At 37.9% G+C, this 19,679-nt stretch overlaps 1 long non-coding RNA gene across 10 annotated transcripts in view; it reads left to right on the top strand.

Annotated features, from left to right (window-relative positions):
- LOC310718697 overlaps nucleotides 1–19,679 on the top strand; it is a 118,969-nt gene that overhangs the window by 90,174 nt on the left and 9,116 nt on the right. For 8 of the 10 annotated variants that reach the window (XR_014531220.1, XR_014531221.1, XR_014531222.1 and 5 more), the window contains 2 exons: nucleotides 10,202–10,313; nucleotides 19,378–19,464. This is a non-coding gene — a long non-coding RNA (uncharacterized lncRNA). Of the gene's footprint in view, nucleotides 1–10,201; nucleotides 10,314–19,377; nucleotides 19,465–19,679 lie in introns of those variants that run through there. The other 2 variants (XR_014531218.1, XR_014531219.1) reach the window with 1 other exon arrangement.

Genomic DNA, 19,679 nt, shown 5'->3' with positions numbered 1-19,679 from the left:
AAAAAGCCTTTATTTTTTTATTTTTTTTGCACTATTCTGTGTAAACTTTAAAGCCTGATGTCTGTGTAAATTAGTAGATCAACAGTTTCACAATTGCTCCATGTGCAAACCTATACAATTGTCAAATCTGAACCCTATGAAGATTTGCACCTGGCCATCACACTAATATGTGGTTTTTCCCCAAACTGTTACCACAAAGGTTGAAGTATACAGTTGTAATTAGAAATGCCCTGGAATGTCTGGAAATAAAAGCCCAACCCTGTTCCAGTATGACAATGACCCTGTGCACAAAAAATAAACTCAATAAATATATGGTTTGCCCAAGGTCGTAGTGGAAGTACTCAAGCCCTGACCCTAATCCTACTGAATACTTTTTAAATGATTTGCGACACCAACTGTGCACAAAGTCTCCTTGCCCAACATCAGTGCTTGACCTCACTAATGCTTTTTTTGGCTGAATGAGCACAAATCCCCGTAGCCACGCTTCAAAATGTAGTGGAAACCCTTCCAAAGACAAATGGAGGTTATTAAAAGCAAAGGAGGACTAAATCTGGAATAAAACACTTATATATGGGTGTGATGGTCAGTTGTCCACATACTTCTGGATCAAAAGGATTTCACTGTTCACTGCTGTATCGTGGCACAATATTTTGCACAATACGTTTCTTTTTGCAATATGCAGCAAACTAAGACAGTTTCTATTTTGTCCCCTAAGTGTGCACTTATGATGAGCTACAGAAAGACATGCTGTGTAGCCTGTAATAAATGCCACCAGTTCATTAGCTCAGCATGGCCAACATTATAAGTGGCACGTTTTAGTTCACACTGCATTGTGTCTTTTCACTCCACTACAGTTATGTCTTCAGATGATCTATAAAAATGTTATTATTTAAAATAAGACATATTATGGATTACTTATGCAGCATGTTTCCCACCAGATTGATTTGACCTTTTCTTGGATGCATGTACCAAAGGAAAAACACAATTCATGGCCTTTTTTTATGTATTGTTGAATTTTTAGCAATAAGCATTGAAATATAATAAGAAATGAACATTTTTGTTGTTACAACTCAGTTATCTGTTGCTGTCCAAATGTGCTTGTTGATGATGTGTAAATGGGTGTCTTAATACGTGACCCCTTGGTAACAAGAAAAAAACCTGACAACAGGAGTTTGTTTATTTTTAATTCAGTAATCCTCCACTTCAAATCTCGCGCCACCGGTTTATCGCCGAATTGCATTTGCCACATAACTTTGTCTTTGGCGAATTTTTCCTGTTTAGGGAAATGTTTTTATAGATTTTGATGTTAAAATAATGAAATTTATTAATGAAAATATAATTATACGTTATAAAATGAAGTAAAATGTTAATAGAGTACCGTATACATCAAATAGCATTTTTGCGGTGGTGTTCGTTTATCAAGGTTTTTTGTTTGTCGCGTTCAGTTTTGGAACTAAACCACAGCGATAAACAGGGAGATTACTTTACTTTATAAATATTCAACAGAAAAGTGCAATATAAGTATGTATATGGTGCATGTTTGGAAAAAAAAACTTTTTTTTTTTTTTTAAGGTTACTGAGCCATATCAGACGAGATCGAGCATTCTCAGAGTGGTATGGCCGTAAGCTTGACTTGACTTGTTATTAAACCATATGCATTTTCCTTTGGTTTCTATGCAATAGACCAGGTAAAAGGCAAAAACACACAAGAAATGCACGGTGAAAGAATGGAAGAAAGTTGTCTGTGTCTGTAAACAGAGGAGTCTAAATTTGCCACTTTTGGCTCTAACAGAACTTCTGTAAGATGGAGAGCAGGAGAGATGATGTTAGCAGACTGTCTTATACCCACAGTCAAACATGGAGGTGGAAGCTTAATGGTTTGGGGTTGTGTTAAAGTGGGGAGGGTTAAGGGTTGATACTTAATCCAGGTAAAGTCCATCTACCAACATTCCAAACTTCAGTTCAATTTGAACTGCAGATAATTGAAACCAACTTCACCATACAACAAGAAAATAATACAAATCATTCGCCAAGCTCTGTAAGCATTATTTAGAGAGCAAACAGTCAGCTGGAGTGTTATCTATAATAGAATGACCTGCCCAATCAGGACCCAAGTCCTATTGAACTTTTCTGAGATTAACTGGATCGCAAAGTCAGGAAGAAATATCCAACTAATGAAAAGTTTTACAAGAGGTTATAAATAAGAAGCATTTTAGCTGAATGTTTGTAGAAGCAAACTGTGTGAAGCTGTTATTTATGCTGAGGGAGGATTTTTCAATAAAAATAAAGTGGAACATCTGTACAGTTATATATTTTTGTTTGATAGAAGTAAATCTTCATACAGTTAAATTACCTCTCAAAAAACGTAAAAGTGTAGGTATATGCATACGCTTGTGTATGTGTATGTGTGTGTGTGTGTGTGTGTGTGTGTGTGTGTGTGTGTGTGTGTGTGTGTGTGTGTGTGTGTGTGTGTGTGTGTGTGTGTGTGTGTAAATATAGTCTACTCTAAATTCCCACTATGGTCTGAATGTGTTAATGATGATCCACTACAACCCTGACCAAAATAAAACAATCCCTGAAGCTGAATGAAAGAGCAAACTTATTCTTGCATCAGTGCATTCATTAAACATCACGATATCCATTTCGTGCAGGCAGCCAGTGTAATCAGATGTGATCAGAATCATGACATAAACTTATGCATGTACGCACATGCACTCATGTCATCTCCAGTTAATTAAAAATCAACCGCAGAAATTATTGACTCATCCATTGCATCCTTTGCTGCAACCTCTGTGCCCTGCCAGCTCTGTGTAAAAGCACTTCCTCAGAGATGAAATAGCGTATATTAAGCAATTTATATTATCTGCTTTATGTAGCACATTTTGATGTGGTTAAGTTGTCATAATATGCAATAAAACCCTAAAGGGGAATTTGTTATCCACTTTGGAAAATTGCTTATGATGCCCTTGTTGCAGTCACTGAAAAGACCTTTTTGCAGGACGGCAGTTCCACATTTATTGTGCCAAATTTTAAACATTTCTGAAATCCTAATGGGTGTAAACACACATTTTACCTGATGCAGTTCTGCAGCTCTTTTCTTAAGTGGCTTTCCCGTGATCCCACAGCGAAGCATGTGGTTTCCTAATGAAAGACGTCTTTGGTCTTTGAATGTCTGTTCTGAATTAGGCCCAGTTTAACGCCATAATCATCAGTTCCGGTTAAACGGATTTAATCAGGGTTCAGTGTGTCTTTACCTAATTCCAGAGGAAGAGACTAATGTTGAGGATATTGACTAAGTGTGTGAGCTGGTGTGAATTACAAGTGACACAAGAAGACGTGACCCTCTTGTTTCTGGCAGAGAAGCATCAAGCAGTCCCAGTTTCCCTTCCTCTTAAGTGGGTTAGTGCAGTAAGTGTTAGGAAATGAGGAAGTTTAAATAGAAACCTGAGAACTGGAACTAGTCGTAAACACAGGGGTCACTGAGTGAGTAGCAGTGCTAGATTAGTGTGTAGTCAGATTATTGTGAGATTGACTGATATGCTAGTAATTTGGACTGGGTTTCTAATTGGTTATATTATATGCATTTGTTCCTGATAATGAATGTGACCTGGCTGTATGTACATTGTATATGGCAATGCAAAAAGAATGGGTATTATCAATTACCAAGCAATAGCTATCCTAGGACTAACATTGCATTTGATAATATGAAGTATATCAAATATAGATATTGTGTATGGGTTTATATATATATATATATATATATATATATATATATATATATATATATATATATATATATATATATATATATATATATATATATATTTTTTTTTTTTTACATATTATTTTTGCTGAATGTCATGCATCTTTGATTAATCAAGATGAAAGACACTGTAAATTATGCTGGTGTACTTACGACTTAGCAATTATTTCTCTACTGTGAACTTGTGGTGTGCCAACTTTTCACATAATTAGATAACCATCACATATTTAGAAGTTTTGTTGCCATCCTCTGAGCACTAATTTACAGTTGATAATGAGAATCCCCACTCTCTGTTCAGACATATTTTTAATGCTGATCATGCAAATAACTTGTGATTTGCTTATTCAATTTGGGAGTTTACTAATGCATGATGTAATATGATAACTGTGGGGGGTTTTGCAACTTACAGGTTTGTAGCGTTGAGAAACCTATACACAAGTCTCAAGTCATCTCCTTTGGTGTTTATACTCAGCTGAGAGACATAGTCATAAACAGTGATTACACACAAGATGCCATAGATGCCTCTGGCCAGCAGTTTTCTGGCTCTGGAGTGAAACTAATTTTGCAGGTAGAAAAGCATAGACTGCTGTGAGATTAGCCTAGCACTTTGTTGGTGTAATTTAATGTACGGGGTGGGATGACTTTCCTGAATGTCTTTTAGTTCAAATACAGGACTAAAATGCTTTGGGACATAAGAAACACCTGTCAAAATAATGGCAACTTAAGTATTGGTTTTAGCTGATTTAATATCTTAATTAATCAATTAATATCATTATTTAATCAATGGCCAATAAATTTCTGATAATTGCAAAAAAAAATAAAAAATAACATAATATAATATATACAAATATGTATAAACCTTGAGATAACGGAAAAAGGGCGTCATAAAATGGGTGTACCTCAGAGAAAAGCCAGGTATTTCCTCTACCAATTTCTTAGCAAGTTGTTTCCACTGTACTGTAAGTGTGTGTGTGTGTGTGTGTGTGTGTGTGTGTGTGTGTGTGTGTGTGTGTGTGTGTGTGTGTGTGTGTGTGTGTGTGTGTGTGTGTGTGTGTGTGTGTGTTGCCATGGCCTGTAGGACCTGGCATGTTCTGACTCTCCAAAGTGCAAAGGTGGGATACACACTCACAAATTCCCACTCACACTGCTCACTGAGTAATATAAAAGCAATTATCTATACATCACTCGCCAAAACAATTTGAAAACAATTAACGCTGAGGCCGGCTGTCGGTGACTAAGTGAATCTCATCCAGCGTGCAGAGCACACAGTGTAATTACTGTGTATCTAGCTGCTGAGCCTTACCATGCATTAAATGTGCCACCACAAGCATTCAGAGAGAGAGAGAGAAAGAGAGAGAGAGAGCGAGAAAGAGAGTGGCACTGCATAATTGCATAGCTAGACCTTCGATTGTACAGCCTACACTAGTAAGGATATATTATCGTTGTTTTCAGAGAACTTTTTTTCAGTTGTGGTTCATTTATTTTGCTTCATTCTCACCTTCTTACTATGAAAACAGTAGAAATCCGCCTCCAGTTTTTCTGCTATCAGTACCAGAATTTCTTATGGCTTTTACTAGCATCAAGGATGCCCTGAGAGTGCCATACAGACCGAAGGACATCAGTTCAGTTTATTTGACCTCTCTCCAGGACAAACCTCTGCCCCTATTTTTCCCTCAGTCTGGCTGGCCATGACTTTTACATAAGGCCAGCTTCCCTTGTTTCGGGGCAAGTGAAGCCAAGCGAGAGCCACTTATGTAAGAGGACCGGGTAAGCCTGTTATGCCTTTCCTGGATTTGACCCTGGAAAAAAGCTGATGTGATACAAACCAATTTGCCGAATGCCCACGCACAGGTCACTGCCATCATGGAGCAGTTAAAAGTACTGAATTTTCGAAGTGTTGATGTTTTAGTAAGTTGTTGGCAAGTGCTTCCAGGATTATTTTTAAGCATTTATGCAAAGAGGGCATGACTGACCAAAGTTGATATTTATAATCAGATATGACCAGAAGTACTCAGCACAAAAAAATATACAGCTCTTGAAGTTAAAGGCACACATCATAATTGTGTGTATGCCATCCCTATTTCAAGGCATAAAACTTTTTTAAGATTTGGTATAAAACACCATGGCCGTTTGACATTATAATTCTTAAGTAAATGTTAAGTCAAATGTGACACTGAGGAACTCTAATATAGTGGCAGTTGTCCTGCCCCTCACTATGCTGTGTCATATCTGCTTGGTACCTGTGTGTTAATCGTTAGCATTCAGCAAGTCCTTCTCTCACCTGGGGCTCCCAATCCTATTAGCCTAAGTGTCCTGACTGTACCAAGTGTAGCACTGTTTGATCACTGGTGCTTAGCTGAGAGACACATCCTTTTTTTTACTCCAGTGAAGGAAGTAAGGGCTTTGAAAACACACCTGATCTCCTGTAGACCTGATCCCCTTAACTCTGCTCAAGGAGAAGGACAGTTCAGCTCCTCTGCTCTCACTTTTGACACACCGCAATGCCTGCCGGCTTTTAAACCATGATAGTGGCTGCAAAGCCTGGTGGCACGCATGACTCTTTAGATGAGTGCATGCATGTGTATGTTTTTCCATGTTTTAAGGGGGTGTATTATACCATCTTATATCACAGCGATGTTTGGAGACTACATTTAAACTTACATATATGGCATTTAGAAGATACCCATATCCAAAGCGACTTACAGCTATCTCAATTACACAGCGAGCAATTGAGTGTTAAGAGACTTGCTCAAGAGCCTATCAGTGTCAGGTTGTTGGTGGTGGGATTTGAACCCATGACATGTCGATCAGAAGTACAACATTTTATCCACTGACCTACCACTTCCCTCATTGCTCACAAACTGTTGATTCATTTTCCGAAACTGCACAGTCATTATGTGCCAGCATATTACAGCCTTAGGGATTTGTTCAGTAAGAAGCCACATCATCTGAGACTAAAATTAAATGACTTTCAGGCTACCTGGTTGTTAAAATAGTGTCACGTGAGACTGGTTTTAATGGTTATGGCAGCCTTGTAAGTTGTTTCAGATATAAGTGAATATACAGGACAGATATTCTTGTGCTTTCTAGTCTCTTAGTAACAAGACAAGCCGGGGTTTTTTTTGTTTGATACACAATGTAACAAAATGGATATAACTATATTGAGGTAAAAAAAAAAAGAAGAAGAAAGAGAAAGTATGTGTCTTTTATTAATAAAGTAAAATGTGTAAATAATGTTGAATAACATGCTTCAAGCAATGCTGTTAAATGGAAATAATGCATTTCAGGGTGGTAATGGTGGGGATTGCTTTTTTTTATATATATATATATATATATATATATATATATATATATATATATATATATATATATATATATATATATATAAAAGTGCTGTGCTGTGCCTTATGTGTTTATTGTAACTAAAACAATTGGTACTAGTCCTGTAGGCAATAGAGAAAAAAGGTAGCAGTTTTTTTTGTGCTAAAGGTTCTGCTTCTGCAGTAGAAAAAGTCCTTAAATGAAACAGGAGCTCTCTCTTTCAACTCTGCCCCTGATGTTAATTTTTATTATTTTTTTTTACTTCTTTCCCATTTTGGCCTCTCTCTCTCTCTCTCTCTCTCTCTCTCTCTCTCTCTCTCTCTCTCTCTCTCTCTCTCTCTCTCTCACTATCTCACCTCTCCATCAGTCGTGCAGTAAAACCCTCTCTCTCCCTCACTCTCTCTGACTGGTCTCTTGCTAAAAGACCCATGTGTTTTCAAATGCTTCTGGATGGAAAATCGAAGCTCTGCTTCTCTGTTTATCAAGCAGCCGTTCTGTCACCCAGCCGGCCAAGGCACAGCACAAATTGGTGACAGCACCCCAACACACACACACACACACACACACACACACACACACACACACACACACACACACATACACTCTTCTCTGCAAAGTAGACTGAGAGCACCATGGGTTGTTGTTCATTTTTATTACCTGTGTCAGGAGAAAAGAGCGGGGTGAAAGGTGGCTAATGTACACACATACACACACATACACACACTGTGGTTAGTTAACCTACTTGTCTCATGGGGAGAAGGAGAAAAGAGGGCTGTGTTACAGGGTATTTCTTCCTTCTGTAAGCACAAGCATATACGCAGGGTACAAATCGAGACTGTCACAAACACCACTGACTTCTCCCCCAACTTTGCATAAATAAAAAAGGGGAAAAAGTAGAATAGGTCTTGTGTGTGGAAAAAAAGGGTCCCAGGTTAATTTAATAGCACCCTTGTTTTTGTTTAGCTTTTTTTTCCCTCAGGACTTGTGTTCTATTTTTAGCATATATATTGTATTTTAAACTAAACACCACACTGAAACTGCACATGTTCACAATTAAACCTTAGACATTGGATACTATCACATTTGTGTACATGCTTTAATTCATTCACCAGGCTAGTGTATCAGGATTAGCAACCAAATAATCCACCTTGCAGTCAAATTATAGTGTCGTAGCAAACAAAACAGAACCAGAAGTAAACTAAAGAAACATTTGGAAACAATTCAGAAGCTATACAGTATAAAAAGTGGGGTGTGTTAGCATTACATTGATTATTAGAATTGCATATTAACACAGGCAGTGATGCTGATGATGGGGATGAGCTCAAAATCATTCAGTAATATTACATGGAGAACTTTTTTAGCTATTATTTTTAATTCAGTATATGGTATACTGTTTCATACAGAGTGTATGCAACTTGTCTATGAAAGTTAATTTTAACATAGTAAATTCTAGATTCAAGAACTTATTGACATTTAGTATATCTAGGAAACGAGGGTCTGTTACACCACATAATAAAATTCTTACTCTTTGTATACTCCTGGCATTCTAAGTCATATAATGTGCATAAAAAGTCAAATAAAACTTCTAATTGTTGTGTCAAACCATGATATGTTGTTTAATGTCTGCATCTTTTGGTGACAAAATATTGTTTACACTAACGCTTGATTTTTATTTATTTTATTTTTTTAAATGTGGCTAAATTAGAATGTATCTGAGATGTACATGCTGAATAAACTGATAGAACTGATAAAATTATAGAAGGTTTTTTTCTGAATAAAGATGTCTGTTGTATGCTATAAATACAAACGACAGTTTTTATACAGTTTTGTGCTTACAGAAAAGAGAAAACGAGAGATTTTGGCATTCGCCTAATGCGGGTTTTGCATTCCAATTTTTTTTCTTTTTGTATTTGTTGTGAATGAAAAATTGTTTTCCCCATTTGTGACTTCCCTGCCTTTAATATTGTACCTTTTGAAGTCAAGAACATTTCATGGGAAAACATGTAAAATTACTCTTCTAATGTTAATTGTCCCTCTGTTATTAGACCTAGCGTGGCCTCTGTGTGTTTCTGTCAAAGGGTAGCATGCAGCCATGGACGATGGATGAGATTCAAATCAAAGGAAATTATAGTTATTATAGAGCTGCGGGCCAATTTTTGCTTTGCGGGTCATTTCTACACGTTTAGTACGTGTGTTGCTTTCACCATTATAATGACCACCACCTTAATAATGCAAGTCGTGGTCGAGATGAATAAAGAAGCCATAGGTTAGACAACTGAGAGCTCAACCTCTGCTCATTGTGCTTTACACACAAAAATGCCATTTAATAGGGCATTGATCCTCAGCAATGTGGGTCAGTTTGTGGGGATCGATAGAGTGTGTTCCTACTTACGAGAGAGAGAGAGAGAGAGAGAGAGAGAGAGAGAGAGAGAGAGAGAGAGAGAGAGAGAGAGATGCTTGTAGAATACACATTCAGCAAAGACTTCAACAATACCTTCAACATATGCATACTGTGTGTATACTTGATAAATTAATAGTGGCAACTGTACCCTGGTTTATTTATGTAATAATTCAATCAGGCAATCACACAGTTAATGTTCACATCAAACATCGGAATACGTAAAGCAATGTAATCTTAGTGTCATGGTTGTTGAGTGCCAGACATGTTGTTTTCAGTCACTAGAATGTACACAGTGTGTGGAAAGTGAAAAACATTCAATGGGAAGCAGTGCTGCAGGCGGAAATGCCTTGTTGATAACAGAGGTTGAAGGACAATAGCCAGACTTGTTGAGCTGACAGGAAAGCTACAATAACTCAAATAATCAGTATTTATAAGCATAGTGAGCAGAAGATTCTCTAATAGTACACAATATATAAAAGCTTAATGGGTGGGCTACAACAGCAGATCACAACAGAATGTGAAGCTACAGTGGGCACAGGCGCACTAAAAGTAAAGGGATCATTTTTTCGAAAACATTTTAAAGAGTTTAGCAGGTTAGAAAGACATGAAAGGAAAAAGAAAGAAGGATTATATAGGAGATGTGCAGAACACCAAAGTTAAAGAGACACTGTTGGACCTTACTGATGCATGTGTATATGTTTTTACTGGCATTGCAGAGTGGAGCAAGGAGAATAGAGAATCTGATTTCACTGAAACTGGAACTTGCTTCAAAGAAGACGGCTACTATCCCCCACTGATAGAGCTCAAGCTAAAGAAAACAGCAAGCAAGTAAGGCGCACATACACACACACAGTCATTCCTCAAATACACCAATTCACATCTCTCTCTCTCTCTCTGTTTCAGCCTCTAGGAAAATAAATTGCATCCCTTTGTTTAATGATCCCCTTCATTTCTCCCAGCTTGCACACACATCATTCCATCTCTCTGTCCTCGCATCGCTGTCCCACTTTGTCCGACCGTCAAGTGTTTCTGTCACTTATGCTCAGATTTTTTTCCCTGACTAATCCTTCCTCCATGCTTATATGTACCTGAGGGCTTTGCTTTTTGACATGCTGCCAACGTATGCATCTCTCTTTCTTTCTTTCATTCTCTCTCTCACTCACTCTCTGAGGTGGAAAGATTCTGACATAAGCCAACTAGGTCCCAATAATCCAATACATACAAATCCATCTCTTCAAAACAAACTCACACACAGACAGAAGCCTAGTGTTATTCAGGCGAAATGGGCCATAGTTGTGGGATCTGCTCTTTCTTCCCTGGAAAGAACGCTTCATTAGCCAGTCTCTTTCCAGTCAGAGTGCCAGCAAGAGTGAGGGAGAGGGGCTTGTTGAATTATTTACAAAATCCTACTTAATTGGTATTAAGTTTTTAAATGGGGTCAAGTGCTGTGGCGCAAAATCACAGGCGTTCCTTTTCCTTTAATCTAAGACATCTTATATGAAGCAGGATGCACCAGTGTTTCACAGACTGCTTTGGATGCATTTGACTGAGCGATTTAAGAGAATAGAAAAAAGGAAAGCATTATTGTGATATTCGAATCAACTCTTGACTTATAGGTTTATTATTTAAACAATAATCCAGTTTTTAAAACATTAGCCATCACAGTTTAAGTAGCAGCCAATCACCTGCATCTATGTCAGTTATTTAGCTGATGTTTGCTGTCAATTCTCTTTACGTTTACACTTACATTATAGCGTTTGACACATGCTCTTATCTATAGCAACTTCTCATTCATCGATTTGTTTTGCTATTGATATTACATTTATTCAACTTAGTATTTATTGGCTTGAGGGCCTTGCTCAGTGCCCCAGGAATGGCAGCTTGGTGTGGCTGGGATTTGAGCTCATGACCCAAAGTCTAGGTCCAAAGTCTACTGCCTTAACATTTAAGCGACAAATTCTTCTTGTTTACTTGCTTTGATCGATTTTTACCTGTCTAGTCTACTTTGCAAAGTTATGATGGCTTTTAAAAAGAGAAATGCTTAGTCATGATGTATCTTGTGTATAGTTATTTATAATTTTATGTTGTGGAACATTCACAAAATTTTGCTCAGTATACCTGCTATAGGAATATGGACATTTAATATCTATTTTTGTACTTTTCCTTCTTTTTTTTGTTAAACAAAACCACTGGTTTTAGAGGTCGTCTTGGCATATGTTAAGCAAATCTAAATATCAAAGCTAAAAGCTATAGTAATGAGTTATTATCACTTTTACATACATTTTAAATTTACTGTCCCTGATTTATTAAAGTTAATTTAATTTGCAGAACACGTGTTTGGCACATGAGGGTAATGATAATACTCCTTTCCTGTTGGAAGTGTGCTTTCTTGCTTAGAGAGCAATGACGCAAGATCTTTAGCTCTCGACTGAATTTCCATTTTCCCATCTTTTAGAGATCCCAAACTTTGAATCCCTGTGCCCCATGACCAAATAACTGTCTCGCATTCTGCATGACCAGCATGCCTCATACAAGGGAAAATAGCCTTGCTGAGAGTGGAAGGTATCCTAATGCATGTAACACGCACTTTGCAAACCTTCTCCTGCCCCCATACTCACTCAGGTGGGCTCGCCTGCTCTCAACTCATCCACACCAGTGACTGGCTTTGTTCCTGGCTGGGACGCTCCATTTGATGGCATGAAGAAAAGCATTCTCCTTCGAGAGAGCTCTTCACATGCAGTCGAGGGAAGCCGGGCACTGCAAAGGAGAGCACGGAAATGGCTTCTCATCAATCACGTTGCACAAAATCTCACGGGAAGAAAGAAGCAAGTAGGCCTTCAGCTGTCTGCATGTGCAGTTTGGAGATCTGAACAGACAACCTGCTTCCTGCATCCAGACAGCATCCAGTTGGAGACAGACATGGGTATAAGATGGACAGGTGAAGAGGTGAGGGGGAGCAACTGATGACTCTGCCACTTGGAATCAGTCTGAACCCAGATGAGTTAAACCAGAGTGCCCTTAATCAGTTGTGTCTAGACCACCTGCTTTAAAGAGACGGATACCCTTAGGATACCTTTTTGCCTGAAGAAATAAGTGGATTGAATATGCTAGAAAAAAAGATTGCATTTTTTTCCCTTTTGCTGTCAATTGCAATGCAATGTAGCATTCATTAATCTTCAGATACGTCCTTATCCTGGTCTGAGTTGCAATGGATTTTCGGAACTGATAAGGGGACCCGTTACAATGCTAGGCATCATCCACACTTATTCACCACTTCGAGAAATTTTGTGTAACCAATTCACCTAACAGTATCGGTATTGGAAATTAAGGAAAACAGAGGGATTCCATTCACACTCTGGGAGAACATTTGATACTCCAGACACTCCCCTAAATTCTGGATCAAACTAGAGAAACAAGAAAAGTGAGGAGTGACCAATGCTACCTACAGCAGGCTTTGATTAATATTTTTGGGATGTGTGAGCCCTCTAAATTATATGGTCCAACATGAATGCCAGCACACCTTTTTCAGCAAGACTTTCTGAAGATCAGAGTCCACATACTTGACCTGGGAAAATGTCATTTATGATTTCTCACTGATCAGGGGTTTCATTTGACATACTCAATGTTCTAATAGTGTGGGGGAATGAGAAATGTTGTGGTGAGTATCTTAATTCTTTGCAGAGAGATTGGGAAAGTGTCCTCCTCCCAATGTCTTACTGTATCTGTGCTGCTTTGGGAGAATTTGGTATTGCAAAAAGATTCACTTTTTTTTTTTTATTGGTCCACTCCTTTGACAAAGTGCAATTACAGGTACAGTGTACAGGCTTATGTAGCATCTTCACTTCAATAACTTATGATTCCCTTTTATTGAATGGTGCTGCTGTTTGAATGAAACCCTAGAAAAACCTTATTTAGTAATCGGCAAAATACAAAAAGTACAACATCATGCTCATATCAGGAGCTTATAAGGTTGTACGCCGTTTATAGATTCAACTTTGTGTAGATCGCCAACAGATTTGCTTTTGGGCTGTGCTTGGCAGTGACTGCACTGTTACTGCACGCATGCTTTTTAGGATTGCTACTTGGACTGTCCTCTCTGTGTCAGGATGCAGCATGGCATGACAAAGTGATACAGGTCTCATAAAGGTGGGGTTATGCTGTCAGCTCATCCCTGTCCCAGGAGATGAATAGGGTGTGAAGGGCGAGCCAAGGGGGACCAAAACAATTGGATTGTTTGGTAGCTAGTGATGAGGAAGATGATACCCATTTTGTTCCATGTAACTCTGTAGAACAGCATCACACATTTCTCCCAGCACACTGCCTCATTGGCTCAATAACCTTGAATGGATCTCTAAACAATTTAGTATTTTATAAATGTGTTTTGCCTCTTGCATCAAACTATCTGGATCTGCAAACACGTGTGCATTTCAGCTGCATTCAGCAGGTACTTAAACAAAATCTCCCACCTTTAACTTTCGGTGGGTTATATCTCTGAACATAGCAGGGTAAATAGCAGATGCATACCGGTCATTAAGCCAGTTGTATGGACTTGCGTTTATCTTATTTTTATTTCTTCAGTGGCCACAGTAAATGTGCACCATTCTAGATATGTGCTTTGGCCCTCTTGTAAATCATTTCACACTAAGATGTTGCTTTGTTGGAAGACTCGCTTCCTGAATCACACCCATGTGTATATTTTAATGCACATGGCTCTGTGAGAAACTAGGAATAGGAATCAACGCAATGTGGGGATTTTTGTGAAAACAGGGTGTCTGTTGGATGAACTGTTTCTTCTTCCTGGATATCGAAGGCCTTTGCTGCTTATGTGTTTTAAAATTAAAATGTGCTTACCAAGACCTGCTTGCAAGTCAGGCTCGCTGTACTGATATCATATGTGTCAAATCTTTGCTGAGTAATTTCATGGAGAACTGTCAGGACACTGTAGAGAGTGACATGATTATGGGATGCTAGTTGACGTAATCATGGTGACAGTGTTCAAACAGCAACTCTTGTATATGTTTATTTAGTATAATAAAATATTAGAGCCTTGTCCTGGAGACTTTCTAGCGCTACTTCTGTTATTGGCACTGTGTTGTCTGCCAAAAGAAGGTGCTCTCTCTAGTGATTCATCCTAGGGTCAATGAAACTATATTTGCTTTAATAAGTAACCTCATTAGGCCAATTACCTTCTCTTTTTCCCCTTTCTGTCTGAATTCTTCTCACTTGTACTGATACCTAATGAGTATCAACATCTTTCTTTGTCTCTTTCTTATATATGCACAATCCATATTTAACATATACACATCATCATGAGAAAACTTTTGTTCATCTGCAGCTTTTGTGATTCCGATTCAAAAGAGGAAGAATGAATTATTGTGAACGTAGATGTTCTACGGCTGAGTAGACGGTAGAGCCTAGTCGTAATTCAGCTGCTGAGCATCTAGTTAGTCAATCACTTGATCTGTAATCACAAATGCTGCCAGATATTACATGAATGATGAGTGGTAATAAAAGCTCTTACTTTCCCTGCGCTGAGATCTTAAGTGTTATTGGCAGTGGCCGCCTTGTCCCAAGGGAGTCTGAGCTATGAAACATAAGCCCTGATATAACTGTGTGTGGGTGTGTATTGTATGAAATGTATAGAAGGTAGGCTGGGTATAAGTCTATTCTATGTCCTCTTGAGTTTATCATAGTTCATTCTGTTTCCTTCTGAAGTGATTTCATTCCGATGGTGTTATCAAGTGATGTGACTTCAGTGCTTTGAAGCGCAATGTCTATTTTATATTAAATCTATCAAAATGTTTGTCTATTTAGATATCAAGCTAAGTACCTGACACAAACAGTACAAGACTAAACCCATGACCTTTTTAAAATAGCGCAAACGTATTGATTTCTTTCTGTTTATTCTGTTCCAGCTTTGTTTTCACCTTGCTCTTGGCCAAAAGACCAAGCATGACAGCTTTATTGATACAAGAGGCTATAATAATTATGGCTTGCACTATTGATTACACACCTATTGATGAAATCATATTTTACCATAGAGCTTTGGTGATCTGATGCAAACCTGCAGCCTGTTTAATTCTCTGTTTCAAACCAGCCATGAGTGATTGTCTGCGTATAGAAGGAAGCATTCAAACCGGAGATAAAATCTTTCTCACTCACAGATAAAATACATCAATCTTTATGTTTGAGCCAGTCTAGACGAAACATCAAATTCACTGATATATTCTTTTCAAGACAAGTAAAAAAAAAAAAAAAAAATACATGCATTTCACAGGGCTGCAACTTTGATAGTACTTGTACAGGGACCTGTTAGGTGGTTCCCCCTTGACTATTTCATATGATAAAGGGCTATGCTGATGCCTGTTTCTGTCATGGTTGATGATGATTTGTGGTGTCAGTGTTAGATGAATACACATTCCCCCAATGGAGGATGATGTGGTTCAAATGTCCCATGGTAAATATGAATAGAGATTAATATGACAGGGGGGCATGCCACTACAAATAGATAGTGAATGAAGGGGGTGAATGAAGACATATTGAAATAAAATTAGTTGACTGCTATTTTTGTCACTAAAAGTCTTTTTACAAGGCTGGGTAAGATGTCCTTGCTTGTATGATTTTCTGTATCCCTCTTTGATCTGTGCTAAACAGAAATAACAGCAGAATAAAAAGGAACAAACGAAATTTATTACTATTGAAGGGAAGGAAAATAGCTCTTTTGACTCAGGTTAAAATGTGCTGCACTAGACCATGTTTCCTTCTTGGACAACAGTTCAAACGAAGATTGTTCGGTTTTTTTTCTTTAGCCAGGGTCTTAGCCACCAGGGTGCTGTTACAGAAGGACTGCAGAATGGTTTTCAGATTTAAGGGCCGAATGCTCACAAATGTTCTTGGCCTTGCTGTTCAGTGACAACGCGTCCCAGTTCTGACTGGAGCACCAAGGCCGTTTTTTGGCAGGCGTGTAGGAATTTCCTCTGCTTTTACTGTTTAATCCCTAAGCATTGATTTTATTCAGAGTAATAATTGTTAGATTGTTTTACGCCCACTAAGTATGCACTAACGTAATCTTGGTGTGTGGCCAGGTGTAAAAGAGTAGAGTCACTTCTCTACTGGGAAGAATTTTCACTGGAATAAAGTTGGCTTGCTGCTGTGTATTTGAGGATAGATTGTATATGCTTAAGTAGTGTAGTTTCAATTTAAAATATAAATCCATTTTTAGTAATAGGTCAATTGATGTGTTTAAAGCATCAAATCCAGAGCTTTCGCATTTTTTTCGTTTTCAAATCCGCAGTCTCAAAATGGTGCCACAAGCAAAGTTCTTACAGAGAGAAAAAATTAACATGTTAAAACGGTACCAGTCTGCTGTTCCTTAGTAATTGAATCAAAAGGAATAGAGTGGAGATTCCCAGTGACAGGGTGATGGATATGGAATAAGTAAGCAGTGAATTTACAGAAGCTGATGGCATTTGAAAAAGAGAGCGTTTTCCACCCATCACTCCCTTTATCTCCCCTCATAAATCACTCCTGCTAGGCTGCATAAATAGGACTCATCTTGTCATCCTTTCTCTGGCACCATGTAGTTCTACTTTAACCTTTACTTGTGGCGGTGGCGCCCACATTAAACGCTGAGTGACCCTCCTGACCTTGACCATTCATATTTAATAGCTTTTAAAAACTACTACGGACTTTTTGGACAACAAAGTCTCTAACGTATTTGCACACGAATGACTTTATCAACATTATTGTATCATACGATAACGTGAAATGGTCTAGATATCGCAGAAAAGAAGTTGTGATATTGTGTAGAATCAATGTGTACATCTTCAACTCTTTTTCTCTGTCTAGTTTCCCTTGTATTTCATTTCACTCCCTAGTCAGTCATATAGCCATGCTAACCTTTGACTTTGGCCCCCATTTTAAAGGCTTTGCTCTTTGCCCCAAGTCCATTAGACCAGACTAAAGTATACTTTAATAATTGCCATGGCTGCCATCAAATAAACCTATGAGGGAATGGGTTGGAGGGGAAAAAGAGCTTGTCCAGTAACCTTTTGGCCTCTAGGTCAGACCTTATATCATATGCGTCTGCTAAAATGATCAATTTGACCTACAGCTCTATACAGTACAGGTCTGAACATCAGGGTTATTGATAGAGCCTTGCAATTTTTTTTTATGGCTATCAACCTATCAACCGCTACAAACACAAGATCCTATAAATATGTCAAAGCTAAATTTGAATGAACATAAAATTTGATGTTTGTGGGTATATAAGCATGAGGCATGTTTTTTTTTTATATCTCATTTGCAAAATAATCTAATAAATGCAAATTTCTATGAATTTAAACAAACCAACCTTCTCTGACAAGTTACAAACAATTGAGTTTAGAGCTACAGGCAGTAATATATATAGTAAGAAATGTTCATCATTCTAACTCATAATATGTCTTATAAAAAAATATTGAAACCAATTTACTGTGGCACTTTACACTGTACAGATTGTCCCTATATAACTATTTTCCATATATAGTGTTTAAAAAATACTGTATATGCCAGCAAGCTAAATATGAATAATGTGTATGTGAATAATAATGTGGAGAATTCATAGCCTATAGCAAGTTGTCTTAGTTTATTTGAAACATTGTCACCCATAAGGAATGAGTGTGTGAAGAAATGAACATCATTTTATGGATGCTTTATGCATCTCATCTCTCTTTAGCGGTGACACAGCAGCTGATGCATCAAAGCCTTCACCCGCTCCCATGAAACACTTTTTCCACAGTGTACTAACAATGCACATAACAAAACATGACAAAAATGATATTTTTTTTCCTCACCTTGCTTGTTTCTCTTGGATCCCATTGTATTTCCTGTAGCATTTTCACCTTTGGAATGGCTTCTCTGGTTTTCAACATTGCAGCTATTCACCTATTCTTTGTGAATTGCAGTCAAACTATTACATCATTTGAGGCTAGAAAAAGAAAGGAAAAAGTAAACCTTTGCCTGCCTGCCCCTCCCCTCAACAATACTAGCTTTTTCATAACAGAGACTTGGGCTGTAGCTCAAGCACTGTGATTAAGATAAGCCGACCAGAGCTGGACAATTACCTGATGACTAACCTTTTCTGGAGCCACTTAAGGATGTAAGAACCCCTGAGAACCATTGTTTTCCCTGAGTGGAACATGCCAATTGACAGCAGCAACCTGGTGAAAGAGAAACCAGTAGCTAGTAATATCGTGTTTGAGATTACCTAATCCTCCAACAACATCAGAACTGAAGTACATTCAGTCTATCAGAGGGGAATAGAGATCACTGGATTGAAGGAAGAATTGACTTGTGCTTAGTTTTCTTATATTTTTCCTGGAGGGCTTTTTCTGTGAACAAATATAGTCTGTTTGCAAAGTTTAATTTATATATATATGTGTATATATATATATATATATATATATATATATATATATATATATATATATATATATATATATATATATACTGTATATAAAAATATACTGTCATTTTTGTATAAACTCAAAGACCTCTTTAAATGTTAAATACTGTATATTCCATGACCACAATCCAACAATTCAGATATTAGACTCATTATTTCAAAGTTTGCAATAGTTTTTTGCTTTTTTCTTGGAACCATGGAGCTTTTCGTTCCCGAACTTTCCACCTCACAACGCAGTGGGTCCAAATTGTCCTTATTTATAGGCATAAGAGTTTTTTGAGTTGTTGAGATTTATGACCAGTCACATAACCCCCTGGCTGTGCTTCATGGTAACAACAAATAATATAAGTAAGATTTATAATTTTACTTTGTGTGTGTGTGTGTGTGTGTGTGTGTGTGTGTGTGTGTGTGTGTGTGTGTGTGTGTGTGTGTGTGTGTGTGTGTGAGAGAGAGAGTGTGTGTTTCTAGGTCCCTGAGGGTTGCACATGGGGCGCCATGGCCAGAGCACTATAACCACTCTGATCTCCTGCCCAGGTCTGCCACACAGCAACCACATCCTTCCAGACAGCCCACTCATACGCAAACTTCCATTCACAGGGATTTTTGCCATATGATACACTTAGTGCTCCATTAAGTTTACAGAGAGTGAAATACCTAATACCAGTAGTTACTGTGAAGATAGTTTAGTAAAAGTTTAAACCACAGTAAAAGACTAAGTTGCTGCATGCCTGAGTCATCATGTGATGGAA

Source organism: Silurus aristotelis (genome assembly GCF_946808225.1).
Source record: "Silurus aristotelis genome assembly, chromosome: 23".
Taxonomy (NCBI): Eukaryota; Metazoa; Chordata; class Actinopteri; order Siluriformes; family Siluridae; genus Silurus; species Silurus aristotelis.
This window is presented reverse-complemented; position numbering and strand designations above follow the sequence as displayed.